The sequence below is a fragment of the Canis lupus genome, chromosome 19 (assembly GCF_003254725.2).
Source record: "Canis lupus dingo isolate Sandy chromosome 19, ASM325472v2, whole genome shotgun sequence".
Lineage (NCBI taxonomy): Eukaryota > Metazoa > Chordata > Mammalia > Carnivora > Canidae > Canis > Canis lupus.
The window spans coordinates 3,048,034-3,062,079 of NC_064261.1; the positions used below are offsets into that span (position 1 = coordinate 3,048,034).

Sequence of the window (14,046 nt, forward strand, 5' to 3'; positions counted from 1 at the left end):
TCGAACAAAGATTAGAATCATGTGCCCGGAATGCCTGGCACATATTAGGCCCTCAGTAAATGGTGGCCGTTGTTGTGACGCAGAGGTTGTATCGCCAAAGTCCTTCCAGGAAATCACTCTTGTTTTTTCCATCCCTAGTGGATTTCTTTTCCTTAAGTCATCCATGCTCATCTTTGAGAAGTAGAACATTAAAAATATTTAAGAAATTAAAAGAAAAATAGCGAAGTGGCTGTCCCTCACATAGCTGCGAATGAAGCGGTTAAATTGAGCTTCTAAGGTTGCAGGTGTTAACTCCAAAGCCCTTCCTCTTAACAACACGCAGATTTGTAAATCCCAATGGAAATAGCATTGTTGCTTTATCCTTTGTTGTTGTTGTTGTTGTTGCTTTATTCTTATACACAGAAAAAGACAGCCCTCTGTTCTCCTCTCGTGGCCTGGCTTGGTCTCCATGGAACGGCCTGAGCGCTTTAGGAACAGAAAGGCGACCTGGGGCTTCGCTGCTTGGGCATCGGGTCTTGGCCAGGAAGCGTGTACGTGGCCCCGGTTTGTTTCTCTGGCAGTTCCCTGCACCTACCTGAGGACGCAATGTGGCCTGTTACCCGCCTCATGCCCAGATGCAGGTAAATTTAGGAGAGGGAGCCAACTCTCACAGAAAAGCTGACTCTGGTGAAGGATGCCCCCCCCCCCCCGACGCCCCACCACGTGAATGTTTTATTTGTATTTGTTGTCTTCTGCGTGGCGTTTGGCCCTCTTGTCTGTGAGCCTTGCGATCTCGCCGTCCAACAAGCAGTATCTGATCGGAGTTTTAATAAAACACTTCACCCTTCCTGGTGCTCAAGCAAATATTGTCAGCTGCCTTCCATCCCCTCATAAACAGGCTGCTGCCCACCTTGCCTTAGCTGCTTCACACAGGAAACCAAGCCTGCAAATCCTAAACAAAGAGAGTTCAATGCCAGGGCTTACTTCTCGTCTCTTTATTCTGTAAAATATTTATATGCTGTGTCCTTACACTCTGTTTGAAGCCACTGTAAACAAACCCGGAAATGTGTGCTTGATAGAGGCCCCATGTCGGCAAACACCTGAACTGACCAAACGCACGCAGGATTTCGTGGCGCAGTATTTTCTGCGTTTCTGAACACTCTATTTTAAAAACCGCGACTGTTTTCTTCTGTCCTTTCTTCTACCCTTCATCTCCAAGTCCTCTCCCCACCCCAGCCTAGAGAAAGACAAGGCCCCTGTTTGCACTAGGGCATTTACACAGGCATGTCTTTTCTGGAAAAATATGGCAGCAGCCGAGATAGCACAGGCCTTGTTAATACTTAACACTGAATAAACAGGGCAGGTAATGACCATTGTTAATGCTTCCAAATGCAGTACAGCAACACAGTTGACAAAGGTCAGGAGGGAAGAAAAAAAGACACAAAACCAGCCCTGCTCTTTGCAGGGGGAAGAACCTTCCGAAATGAGACGTGACAAATCGAGGGGTAGGCACGCATCTTGGGTCTCCACAGCCTCTGTCCCTGGGAGTACTGCCCACGTCTCTCAGAACTGGTGTTTAAAGATTTGCAGACTGAATCCTGAGAAAGATGGAAACTTAGCGACAGACTTTAGTACCAGGAAGTCCTCACTTTAAAAATATCCTTGCCTTTAATATTTTTCCAGGAAAACGAAGCAGTCAAATTAAGCTACTTAAAAATTGTTATTTTAAATGGTGCTCTCTCATGCCAGCTTCATTCCCCACACTCTTCGCCACTCACTGCACACTGAAGCTGCAGGATAGCTCTTTCCCCGGACCTTACGGTGTCTGCGGAGAAGGACTTGGGTACTTGCTTGCAAGAGTAGCTTGCAGGAGACAGGAGACACCTGTTAGATTAGGTGGCGGAGTTTTCTAGAAAAGTACTTAAGCTTCTAGATTATATGGTAGTAGAAAGAGAAAGCTCTAGAATAGATTTGGGGTATCTCCAGGGAACCTCTTTTTTTTTTTAAAGTAAGCTCCATGCTGGGCATGGAGCCCAACTCAAGGCTTGAACTTAGAACCCCAGAATCAAGACCTGAGCTGAGATCACAAGTGGGATGCTTAACCAACTGAACCACCCAGGTGACCCTCCAGGGAACTTCTTCATGCTGTTGGCCATCTGGGTGAGCAAGGGGTTCCCTGTCTTCCTATGTCAGAATTTAAGAATCTATTTGTTTGTTCATTCGTATTCATTCTTTCATCATTCCCAGGTATTTATTGAGCATCTGCTATGGATCAGGGCATGTTCTCAATCCTGGGGATAAAACAGTAAACAAATATTTCCCCTGCCTCAAAGAGCTCCAGGTCTAGTGAGGAAGGCAGATAAGTAAAGAGATAATTACTGTATGGTGAAATAATTATAGGACACATAAGGTTTGCTTCACTCAGCCTTCTGGGGATCTGAGGAGATTTCACACACACAAAAAAAGTGTCTTCAAAGACTGAAGATTTAGTAGGATATAGTCAAGTACTGAGCGGGGACATTTTCCAGACTGAGGAAACAGCAAATCCCTGGAAAAGGTAGGGAACTGAAAGTGGTTCAGCGTGGCTGGAGGTAGATTTCAAGGGTACCTTAACAGATAAGTCAATAGAAAACAATTGGAACCCAAATTGGTCAGGAGTTTGAGAAACAAACTTTGAAAGAGGAAAAAAATAATCACTCTCTGATTACTCATTTTTCGTGTATTAGCAATTTGTGTTGAGAGGTTGTAGGAGATTTTATCTATCTTTTAAGTACCTTTAAAATTTTTTTTTTTAATTTCTGGTTTATTGTCAGTTATTACTACTCTGTGTTAATTACAATCATGGCAAATTGAGAAAACAGATGCCCAACATTGGGGGATTAGTTACATAAATTGTAGTAAGCGGAAACTGATAGTGTTAAAAAATGCTATGTACAATATGGAGAAAGACTATACAAACCATGTAGCTATGTGGAGCTGTTCATTTTTCAACCTATTTTTTAAGTCATTAAAACATGAATAGCAGAGACCATTTCTAATTCACCTTCCTGCCTCCCTCAGCACCAAGTAGTACCTGGTAATAGACTGTCAGCAGTGTTTGTGGATGCATTAATGAATGAATGAATGGGGAAGACTAAGCACGGCCACAGAGACTACTGGGCTTTCCCTTTCACAAAGAAATTAACTGCCGAAAAGTCATCCCAAGACATTGGACAAAAATATTTTAAATAAAAATGATACTTAAAATTACGATTTCAGGGCCAAATAACTATCTAGTGCTTTTTTTCTGTTCCTTTCCATTTAGTGAACTTATATTATATTGAGATAAACAAGGTTATTTCTTCATTTAGAACATTTACTCTATCATTGCTACAAAAATATCCTAGTATACATTTGTTCCGCGAGAAAACGTGTGTATATTTGTTTTCAGTATTCACACATACATTTTCTACTTTAATAAGGTCGTGTGAAGGGGTTTTGTATTTATTTATTCATTTACTCATTCATTCATGGGAGACACAGAGAGAGGCAGAGATACAGGCAGAAGGAGAAGCAGGCTTCCTGCGGGGAGCCCGATGTGGGACTCGATCCCAGGGCCCCAGGATCACGACCTGGGCCCTAGGCAGACGCTTAACCACTGAGCCACCCAGGTGCCCCCGGGTTTTAATTTTTTATGGTATGTATCTTAACCATTTGCTCAATACATATATCAGCAAAAGCTGCTACATAGGTGAATGGGATACCTGGCAGATTGAATTAGAATCAAAGTAAGTTCTCAAATTAAAATTTTAGATTACTTGAACTTGGGATATCTACACCAGCAATTGTCTATCGATGGCCTCTCAGCCTTGATAGAAAATTAGCCAACTTTAACTAGTACTAAATTTCATTTTTTTATTTAAACTTTTTATTTTGGGGGTAATTGTCGATTTACATGCAACTGTAAGACATTATACAGAGAGATCCCATGTATCTTTAGCCTCATTTTCCCCAATGATAACATCCCAAATATTTATAGTACAATATCACAACCTGGATATTGATGTTGATACAGTGAAAATACAGAACATTTAAAAACCAGAATTCCTCACAGTTGCCATTTTGTAGCTACATGTACCCCCCTCTCCGATCTTTCTTAACCCTAGCAACTACTAATCTGCTCCTCGTTTCTATAATTGTCCTTCCAAGAATAGCATATAAATGGAATCACTCATTATGTTACCTTTTGAGCCTTTTTTTTCTTAATTCAGCATAATTCTCTGGAGATTTATCCAAGTTATTGCATGTATCAAGAGCTCATTCCTTTTTAGTGCTGAGTAGTATTCCATGAATATGAATGTACCAAAGATCGTTTAAACCATATAATCAGTGAAGGAAGAGTTAATTCCAGATTATGAATAAGTCTACTGTGAATAATCACGTACAGGTTTTTCTGTGGACGTAACTCATTTTTCTGGGATAAATGCTCAAGAGTACAATTGCTAAATAGTATGGTAGTTGCGCGTTTTGTGCTTTAAGAAACTGCCAAAATGTTTTCCACAGTCACTGTAGTTATCTTTCCTCCACAAAATTGCTTTTGCGTCTTTATAAAAAACCTTTTGAACATTCTTAATTTGTGTGAATCTATTTCTGGGTTTCTGTATTCTGTTCCATTGATTTGGTGACTATCTCTTCACCAGTACATAGTACTGATGCCTTGTAGCTTATAGTAAATCTCAAAGTCCGGCAGACTGATTCTTTCCACTTTGTTCTTCCTTCTATTGTTTATTCTTCAACAAAATTTTTTGTTATTCTCATCTCTTTACAATTTCCTTCTAGATTTTAGACTATCCTTGTCTTCATATGCAAAAAATATTTCTGTGATTTTGATAAGAATTGCATTAAACTTGTATATCAATTTGAGGAAATTGACATTTTTACTATTTTGAGTGTTTCAATCCATGAATTCTGTGTGCCTCCCCATCTATTTAGAACTTCAGTGATTTTATTCATCATGTTTTTTAGTTTTCAGCATATTAAGTCCTATACAGTTTTATTAGATTTACACCTATTTCATTTTTTAGGGATTATAAATGGCATTATACTTTTAATTTTGGTGCCCACATTTATTGCTAGTATATAGAAATATGGTTGTATTTTTGTATGTTAATCTTGTGTCTTTCTACCTTGCTGGACTCACTAGCTCTAGGAGGGTTTATTTGGCAGATTTCTTGGGATTTTCTGCATAGACAGTCATGTCATCTGCAAATAGGAACAGATCCTTGCTCATGTGTATACTTTTTGTTTCCCTTTCCTGCCTTATTGCCCTGGCTAGCACTTCTTATCCTTTGTGGAATAGGTATGAGAACAAACATACTTGCCTTGTTCCTGATCTTAGGAGGAAAGCTTTAGGTCTTTCTCATCATCAAATATGAGGTTTTTTAATATGTTCTTTATCAATTGGAAGTTTCCCTCTATTGCTAAAAATGAAGGATTTAAAAGAGTAAAGAGGTTTGAATATTATAAATCTTATAGGTCATTGTTGTTTAACTTAAGATACTATTATGGAGCTTATCTTCTTGCTAATTAGGTATATCCTCAGGACTTGGGCAAAACCACAACCTAGAGTGTTAGATGTTCTTTTTATTGCCATTTATAAGAGATTTTAAGTTTTATTTCTTCTTGCTTTTTGTACTTGACTTTGATTCCTTTCTATTTTTTTAAAATGCTTCAATAGGCAATACCTTCATAAGTGGTCATCATAAGCCTTTTAATTTACTCTTTAAGACAATATATGTTTATAATGTGTATAGAAAAACTTCCAAAAGCTATCTGAAAATTACTTTCATTTGCAGTTCCAAATCTTTATTTTATTTGTACTTGCTGACTTTTCACTCAGAAAAGTTTTAGGATATGCAGCTTTATTTTTTCTATAAAATTAAATATTACCAGATATATTCACTAAGATGCCTTTTTCTTCAAGGCAGGCTGTGAACATAGAACACCTATATCTTCAATTATGGGAAAGAGCAACAACTCTGTTGTAACCCACCATGTCACTCAACAGTATAAAATTTTTTATTACATATTCTTCTGTATCATTGTCTAGACCCTAAGCACCATGAGGGTAGGCATCATTTCTTTCTCATTTATCTTGTACAAATGAGGCACTCAACAAATACTTGTTTAATGACTGTATAATTTCTGATGGCTGTGCAGTATTCCATTGCTTGGATACACCATCAGTTATTTAAGCAGTTCCTTTTTGTTGGACATTTAGGCTGTTCCCAGTTTTTACAATGATAGACATGTAGCTAAATCTTGGTGCTCCCCTCCTGCTTTGATGAGGCATCTCATTTAAAATTCAGTTATGTCTGCATTAGACTTTGGACATCCTTATTTTTTTTCATCCTTTACAGTGCTTTGTCATTTTAATTACTCTATTCTCTGGTTGTTTGGTTGGCTATTTATGTCAAGCTGCTTAACAAATGAGCATATGGCATTACTTTACTGTTCTACTACAGTGATAAGAAGTTGAAACTATGTTAGATGGTGAGCTCTCTAGAGCAACTGAAACAAGTTGACCAGGAAAAGTTTAAAAGCTGTGACTAAAATTTATGAGGCTAATTTAGCAGAAGATCATGGAAAGTTGGTTTCAAATTGTGTAATTTCTGTAATGCTGCTCCTGCAGCACATGGGAAGGAAACCTGTTCATACCCTGACATGTTTTCAGAACAGTTGAAGCTGTAGTGGGACCTATACAGGACCTCTATCAAAAGAGGCAAGTAGTCTCAGCATCATGGTTAACATACATTTACTGACTATCTGTGATGGTCAGGAAAAGGTCTCTTTTGGGGATTGTCAGGGGGCACATAAATATCAGAAATATGGTGCTTGCCATCAAATGACTTACACCAGGGCTGAAGCCCTGTGACGTTATGGTTAAAGCTTAGGCTCCAGAATTAGATATCTGGATTTAAACCGTGTTCCTTCCTGGATGTGTGACTTCAAACAAGTTACTTCAATAAGCCTTAGTTTATTCATCTGTAAAATGGAAATAAAGATAATATCTAAGGTTATTTTGAAAAATAAATGGAAAGAAGTCACATAGAAGATTCTTAGAACAGTGCTTGGCATGAGGTAGGTGTACATTTTTTAAAAAAAGAAAAATGGCACAAAAAAATAGTATGGTTTGGTGTCAGAAATACAGAATTTCAGAGGACAGAGAGATTAGTTTCAGCTAGTGAGATTAAGGACAATGTCCCAGAAAAAAAGTGGAGTCTTATAGGAGTTGTAGGTGGCTGATAGAAGAAGTAAGGAAAGTATCACAGAGGAAGGAACAGCGTGTGCACAGCGGAAGGATGGCAAGGTGTGGTCATGGGGCTATCGGCAGACCAGATGGCAAGAGTGAAGACAGACTGAGATGCGTAGGTACCCCTGGCAAGATCTCAGCATTTGGCTCCTTGAGTATTTGTTGAACATTTTCTAGTGGAGAGTAAGGGAAAATTATTTCCTGGTAATAAAATCAGTCTATCTTCCTTCATGTTTCTTTGTGTTCAATATAAAGATGTCTATTACATGCTCTGAATATAACATGACATTTTAACTTATTTGGGCTTGTCTTTCATTTTACAGTTTTTTTTTATCACTCATAATTGGATACAGTTAGTTATACTCACCAAGGATAGAAGTAATTTATGTGGATACAGTCACATGGTCTCTTTGCCCAGGGCATTGTTTGCCTTGATGGGAGTGGGTCTGGTTTACATTTCACGAATAAGGAGTTTGAGAGTAGACACCTGAGTTAACTGGCCCTGTATTTCTACTCCATCAGCGATGTTTTGATGCCCTCTATGGGATGGTGCCAGGGCAGCTGTCTCACTGGGTATTTACATAATTGGACAATGAAGATGAAGAAGAGGGGTAGAAGTTAGAGCTTGGAAGGTAGCTGAGAGCCAGATCCTAGGGAACTTGATTTACTGGTTAAAAAGGATAATGGATTTTACTTGTTAGGCAGAGTGGTCTCTTGGAAGGCTGCTAAATAAGTGACAAGATGGAATTTGGGAACATTTATTTGGTGGTGAAGTACGTGAGAGGACAAAGGTGGGAAGCTCACTTGGTGGAAACTTCCTAAGTTCCAGCTACGGATGAGTACAGCAGTGGAAGGAGACACGCCAAGTAAGAAGGAGGGACTAGAGGGCTGATCATCTGCGAGGAGTCTCGGAAGAGAGAGTGAACCAAGACACCCGAGAGCTTCAACACATTGACCTTCTGGGTATGTCTGTCCCCACAGCCTTACCCCTCACACTTTATGTCTCTTGGCAAATACGGCATGATAAGTTGTCGTGCGTTATGGGAACTAAAGCTTAGCCTTCAGAAGCAAACTAAACAGTGCTTATTCTTTTATCTCTTTTTCCTCATTGAATTAGCTCCAAAGTGAACATTTTTTGGTTGCCAAACTTGCAAGGATTATCTGTTTTTAAAAACCTTCCATAAAATTTGTTTGGTTGACGAGCTATTAAATAGTAGGTAAGCACTTAAAACATCTGAAGACCTTTCTTTGAGATATTACTTCTCTAATATGTGTAAAAATTAATTTAGACTTACAAATTCAGAATTTTTGATACTTTAGACAAGAAGAAATTTTTAGTATAATTCTCCATGAAAAAGGTCTTCCTCCTTTTTCTCTCTCTTTTCTAGAGGTGAACTATTTATGGTAGATTGAATAAGAGACTAAATTATATACAGCACTTTGGGGAAGTGATTAATATCCTAAATAAAGCATCTCTTTCCATATAAACAGAAACTTGCCAGTCGGCAATTAGACAGAGAGGTTAGATATATATGGCCACACCTTAAGCACTAATAAAAATGATTAGGCTCATAAGCTCACTTGAGCCAAATATGCCTCCCCCCTCAAAAAAACAAAACAAAAAGAACCTTGTTGGAGAAAAAGTAATGAATAATCTTTCTCTGCTTTGTAAAGTCATCAAAGTAGACCGTTTAAGGCCTATATGTCTCTTATTTATTATTTAATAGGATCATTTGATTTCGTTCGTTTCCCTTGTTTCAAATTAAGAAATGGCTTTATGTTTTTTTATCAAGTGTGCCCCCTTTCAAATATTTTGACACTTGTCTTGTTTCAACTGATCTTTAGAAGATTTTTTTTTCTAACATGAGTAGATCTTCTGAAACTGTGGTAGTTCTGTGAACATACTCAAGAAGATGCATTCAAGTAGATACCTTAAGGATTTACGTTTGGCAGCACTTATATTTTATTGATTTAGTTCTAGTTAATAATGTGCGTGAAAGCAAACAGCATTTCTTTAAAGAAAAATTCTTAGTTCTAATTTTTAAATCATCCAGACTGATCTTCCCCCTACAAGGAGAATGAATTAAAGAGCAAATAGAACCAAACTAGCAAATAAGTATAAATCATATATTCACTTTGAATGAATGCTAACATTTAAAAACACACCTACCATATGCCACAAACACAGATGTGTGTGTGTGTGTTTGTGTGTACTTCTCTTTGGTACAAATTTCCAATCACCCCAGTCAAAATACCTGATGTGAATTTGTTCCTTCCGCTGAATACCAGATAGTTTAGAATTAGGTGAAATGAATCTCTTTCAGAGAGGTCTGTTTTCAGAGTTTAGAACTAACTTCTAAACAGGGCCTTCATATTTGTAAGCTGACATTAATGATATTTTTTTCACTCTATTCAAAATGGTGTAGTCTGTGCTACCTGTCTACAAGTGAGGATAAAACTACCTTTTGCACCAGGAAACAAAATTTTCAGAATGCGGAAGAACCCAATAGAAGCAGTACCTATTTTCACACTGTCTTAGTTTAAAAGTTTCTCTGGATCCCCAAAAGTTCATTAATTTCCTATACCATCCAGTCATTTGCTCCAAGAGCGGCCTTCAGATACACAGATGATAGTATTATACCAAGACACATTTTCCTCTCAAAAGGAGTTTAGCTTAAACTGATAAAATTCCTGTGATTCTAGATATGTTTCCAGGTACTCCGTACATATTTGCCAAATGAAATAAATGAGTAGCTTTTGTGCCTGGATTACTGAGAATAGTTTCCTTGGCTTCAGGAGAACTTAGTGAAGCGATGTCTGAAATTTATTATTATTATTATAATACATGTTACAGTTGAGTAAGAGGATTGACTAATGTAAAGATTCTTAAACACTGGTCAGCATGGTTGATTGAGGACAAACAAACAGACAAACAAAAACCCACAAAAAAACCTTGATAGGAAAAGATCTCTTGCTAACCAGAACAAGAGACGAAGGAGAAGGCTAGGAGCACGCATTCTACGTTGGCATGGACCAGGGGAAGTGGTCAGGAACAGCAGCGTGTGTGATGGGAGGGGTGGGGGTTAGTCTGTTTGAAGGGGAAAAGTAAGATCCCTCACCCTGCTGCAGGAGGCCTGGGAGGGCCTGGGGGCTGTTGGTTCCTGACTTTGACCTTTCTCTGTGTCTCCTGGCAATTCCCCGTTAGTAAACCAAGATTCTGGTGACTGGAATGTGCGTGACGTGTTAACAACAAGCACAGGGTGAGGCGTTGTCTCCACATTGGCTGTTGTCACACTTGAGCAGATATAGGTGCCTGTGTCTGTACAGTGGTGCCCATACAGACTATATTTTGGGTATTTGTCGTGGCATTACAGTAAGAACTCAAGCTCCCAGGAGTAAGTACCATCAAGTCAGTTTGAAAGGCATTAGGGTTTTAAGGAAAGATGACCATTTTAGATTTTCAGAGGGCTCAATATTAAGCCAGATTTGCAGATTATAATTTATGAACCGTTTCACTGTCCCTTTCCTGGCACATCAATCAGTGAAGAGTTTGGGCCATGGGGAAACGTACAGGTGGATGGATCTACATCCCTCTGAAGGCTCACAGGTTGAGGGCTGACAAAAATGTCTGTTCTACGGCAAAGAGTCGATGGAGTAGCATGCTGGTGTGTGTGCACACGTGCGTGTGTATAAAGGTTATTTACAGATATAGATTCATCTCTTTTTTCCATTCTCATAAATTTTATTTGTTTATTAGAGTGAGACACATTGAGATTATCTGGAAGATGAACTATGTATATTCAGTATCTGAAAATCAATATAAAGGCAGGCTTTTAACTTGTGAGGGGAAAAAAAAAAAAAGAACAAGATTTGCCATTTGCCTTTTCATCTCTTATCTGCCCGTAGTTTCTCTCTGTAGTACTTTCAGGGACCAGTGTTCGAAGGGAATGATAGGTGGTAAACTGTGTTCCTAATAAACCTCCGTTAGTTGAAAAAATGTTTGGTCAGAAAATGTGTAGCCTTCCCCATGCGATGTGATTCTAAAAGGTCAGCAACCTGTAAACACCGTGCAAAAGCATTTAAAAAATATTCGAACTCTGGGACTAACCTAGAATAAATATCACAGATGTGAACCTTAGACATTTGGGATTTTTCTTCTCTGCAATCTCAATGGACTTAACACCCAACAATGCCATTTCTTACTGATGAAAAATTCTCTTTGACAGTAGGGCCAAGTAAATGACCGTGAGTTACATACAGGATTAGTGTGACCTAAAGGGCTATGTCCCTAAAAAAGGCAGGCTTTCCCGAAGATTTTAGTTGAAGAGCAGAGAAGCAGTTTGGAGGGATAAAAGCCAGTGGTTTCTCCAGGAGGGTATGGAAAGAGGCATAGGGTCAAGAATAAGACTAGTATTTTTCCCCAACTTTCTCCATTAGCTGTTGATAGAAGAGTGTGACCAGCCTAGTCTTTTTTTTTTTTTTTTTTTTTTTTATTCATGGGAGACATAGGGAGAGAGAGGCAGACACAGGCAGAGGGAGAAGCAGGCCCCACGCAGGGAGCCCGATGTGGGATTCGATCCCGGGCCCCCAGGATCATGTCCTGGACCGAAGGTGGTGCTAAACCACTGAGCCCCCCGGGCTGCCCACCACCCTGGTCTTCTAAGGCTGTTCCGGGCCTGTGGCTTTGAAATATAACCTGATCATCCCTCCCTTCCTTTTGTTCCAAACAGCTGAATATAAAATGGGTGAGAAGGGCAGAAGCAACAGATACAAGAACCGTGTGTGTGTGTGTGTGTGTGTGTGTGTGTGTGTGTGTGTGTTTTAAAGATTTTTTTTTTTGTTATTTAAGTATAGTTGGTACACACTGATATCTTAGTTTCAGGTGCACAGCATAGCGATTCGACAGTTCTACACATTACGCAACGCTCCCCATGGTAAGTGCAGTCACCATCTGTCACCCTATAAACAAGAACCCTCTTTCAATTGTTATTTCTCTTTCCTCTTTCTTTCTAGATCCCTGGGGCTCCCGCTGCCCCACCTCCCCCTCCCCCCAAATGTAATGAAATACAGAAACATTTCCTAGTCTCCCTCTGCCTCATTTTCCACACCCTTGTTATTTTAGCTACCAGGAATTCACATTAAGAAGAATCCCAGGAAGTGAAAGCTGCAATGATTATGATTTCTGAGAAGGACCGGCCCAGTTTGCTTTTGAAATTTTCTGCTCTTGAAATGAGTATAGATAATTTTCCTTAAGTCGGTGATAGATTTTTAGCTATCACCCTTTATGAAATATCCTCTTTTTTTTCCTAATCTCTCTTAAATCTCACTTTTCTGTCTACAGAGATTAGTAGTCCCTTCAGTGGAAATGTATGAACAAAGCTATTTAAGCAAAATGCAGATAAGAGATCTGTATGCTCTCTTTGTGTATCATCTGCCCCAGCAATGTATAAGGCAGTCTGTAGGATATGGGGCCTTCAGAGATTCCTTTCCAAATTCTTAGCCACCTCTGTCTCATTTTATCCCTGCCTTTTATTTCTCAGGTCCAACCAAGGTCATATTCACATGTGAACAGTACCTACCTCAGCGTGTTGTTGAGATGATTAAATGAGTTAATATACGCAAAGCACTCAGAATTGTGCCTGGCACGGGGTTAATAAATAAACTCCGTGTATTGGCTATTATTATTGCTACCTGCTCGGTTGTGTTAATTTGATAGAACGTAGAATATGGATTTCAGTGTATGGTTGGATGTGGAGTTAGCCTGGAAATTGTTGGCCCATCCAGGCTCAATAGAACTACTTCAGTTAAATGAGGAAGGAAACCTGCTGACTACCTTTTTTTTCCCCTACTTTGTCCAGGGATCTCGAAATGGCCCCTAATTTTTTCTTGTTTACTGCAATACTGACCTGGAGAGAGGAGGGCTCTATGTCCCTGTCTTCCCCACTCCCCTTCTCACTATTGATACCTTAGAACTCAGGACAAGACGGAAGCGGATTTTTTTTTTTTTTTTGGCACACCATTTGTTCTGATGAGTAAGAGTCTGCTTACTTTACAAAGTCTACTTACATTTGGAAAACCCTTGCATGCCACATGGTCTTAAGTGGGAGCCTCTAAGCGGCAGCTAAGTAAACAACCCCTAAAATTCAAGGTTGGAAGACCAAATAACGACTGTTTACCCACCTGGTGCTTTAAAACTGACCTGTGTTTCCCACAAGATGTCTTGAGGTTGGAATAGGTCAGAGCAGTAACGTCTTTAACGCTGTTGGGTGAGATGGTTTGAGAGAGATCAGATTTTTTTTTTATAAATTTATTTTTTATTGGTGTTCAATTTCACTGGGCGAATGACAAGACTTTAACTCCCTCTTGCAGTGTATTTAAAAAAAAAATTAAATGGCAAATGCATTTTACTGCTGGGCGTTTGGCTCACGTGTGCTAATATTAAAATTTTTCCCCCAACACCCCTGAAACAGGAGCCGCCCTCCCTGTGCATGTGCAGGGCGCTCCTCAACAAAATTCACCTCCGGTTGTTCGGTTTTCTTGTCCTCATCTCCTTTGGGGAGAAGGGAGGGTGGGTGGAGATCAGTCTTCCCAGCCAGCTCTGCATTTTTCCAGTTAGAAAAGTTTCATTTTAATTCGTTGTCTGATGGTATTGAAATCGGTTTTTTTCCCCAGTCTGTTGTTACTTAAAGGAGCGGACCTCGTTCCATCATCATCTGTTACCTGGGGTGTCCTTTAGTGGTGCTTCGATGTGAACAGATCGTGGTTTTTAGGGGATC

The 14,046-nt window shown here is 39.3% G+C and overlaps 1 protein-coding gene across 32 annotated transcripts in view; it reads left to right on the top strand.

Moving 5' to 3' along the window:
• MAML3 (mastermind like transcriptional coactivator 3) overlaps window positions 1-14,046 on the top strand; it is a 599,968-nt gene that overhangs the window by 319,023 nt on the left and 266,899 nt on the right. The window contains exon 1 of one of the 32 annotated variants that reach the window (XM_025462296.3): window positions 7,771-8,233. The exons of the other annotated variants lie outside the window; for them this stretch is intronic. The gene's annotated coding sequence lies outside the window, so the exon portion shown is untranslated. Of the gene's footprint in view, window positions 1-7,770; window positions 8,234-14,046 lie in introns of those variants that run through there. 32 annotated transcript variants of the gene reach the window in all.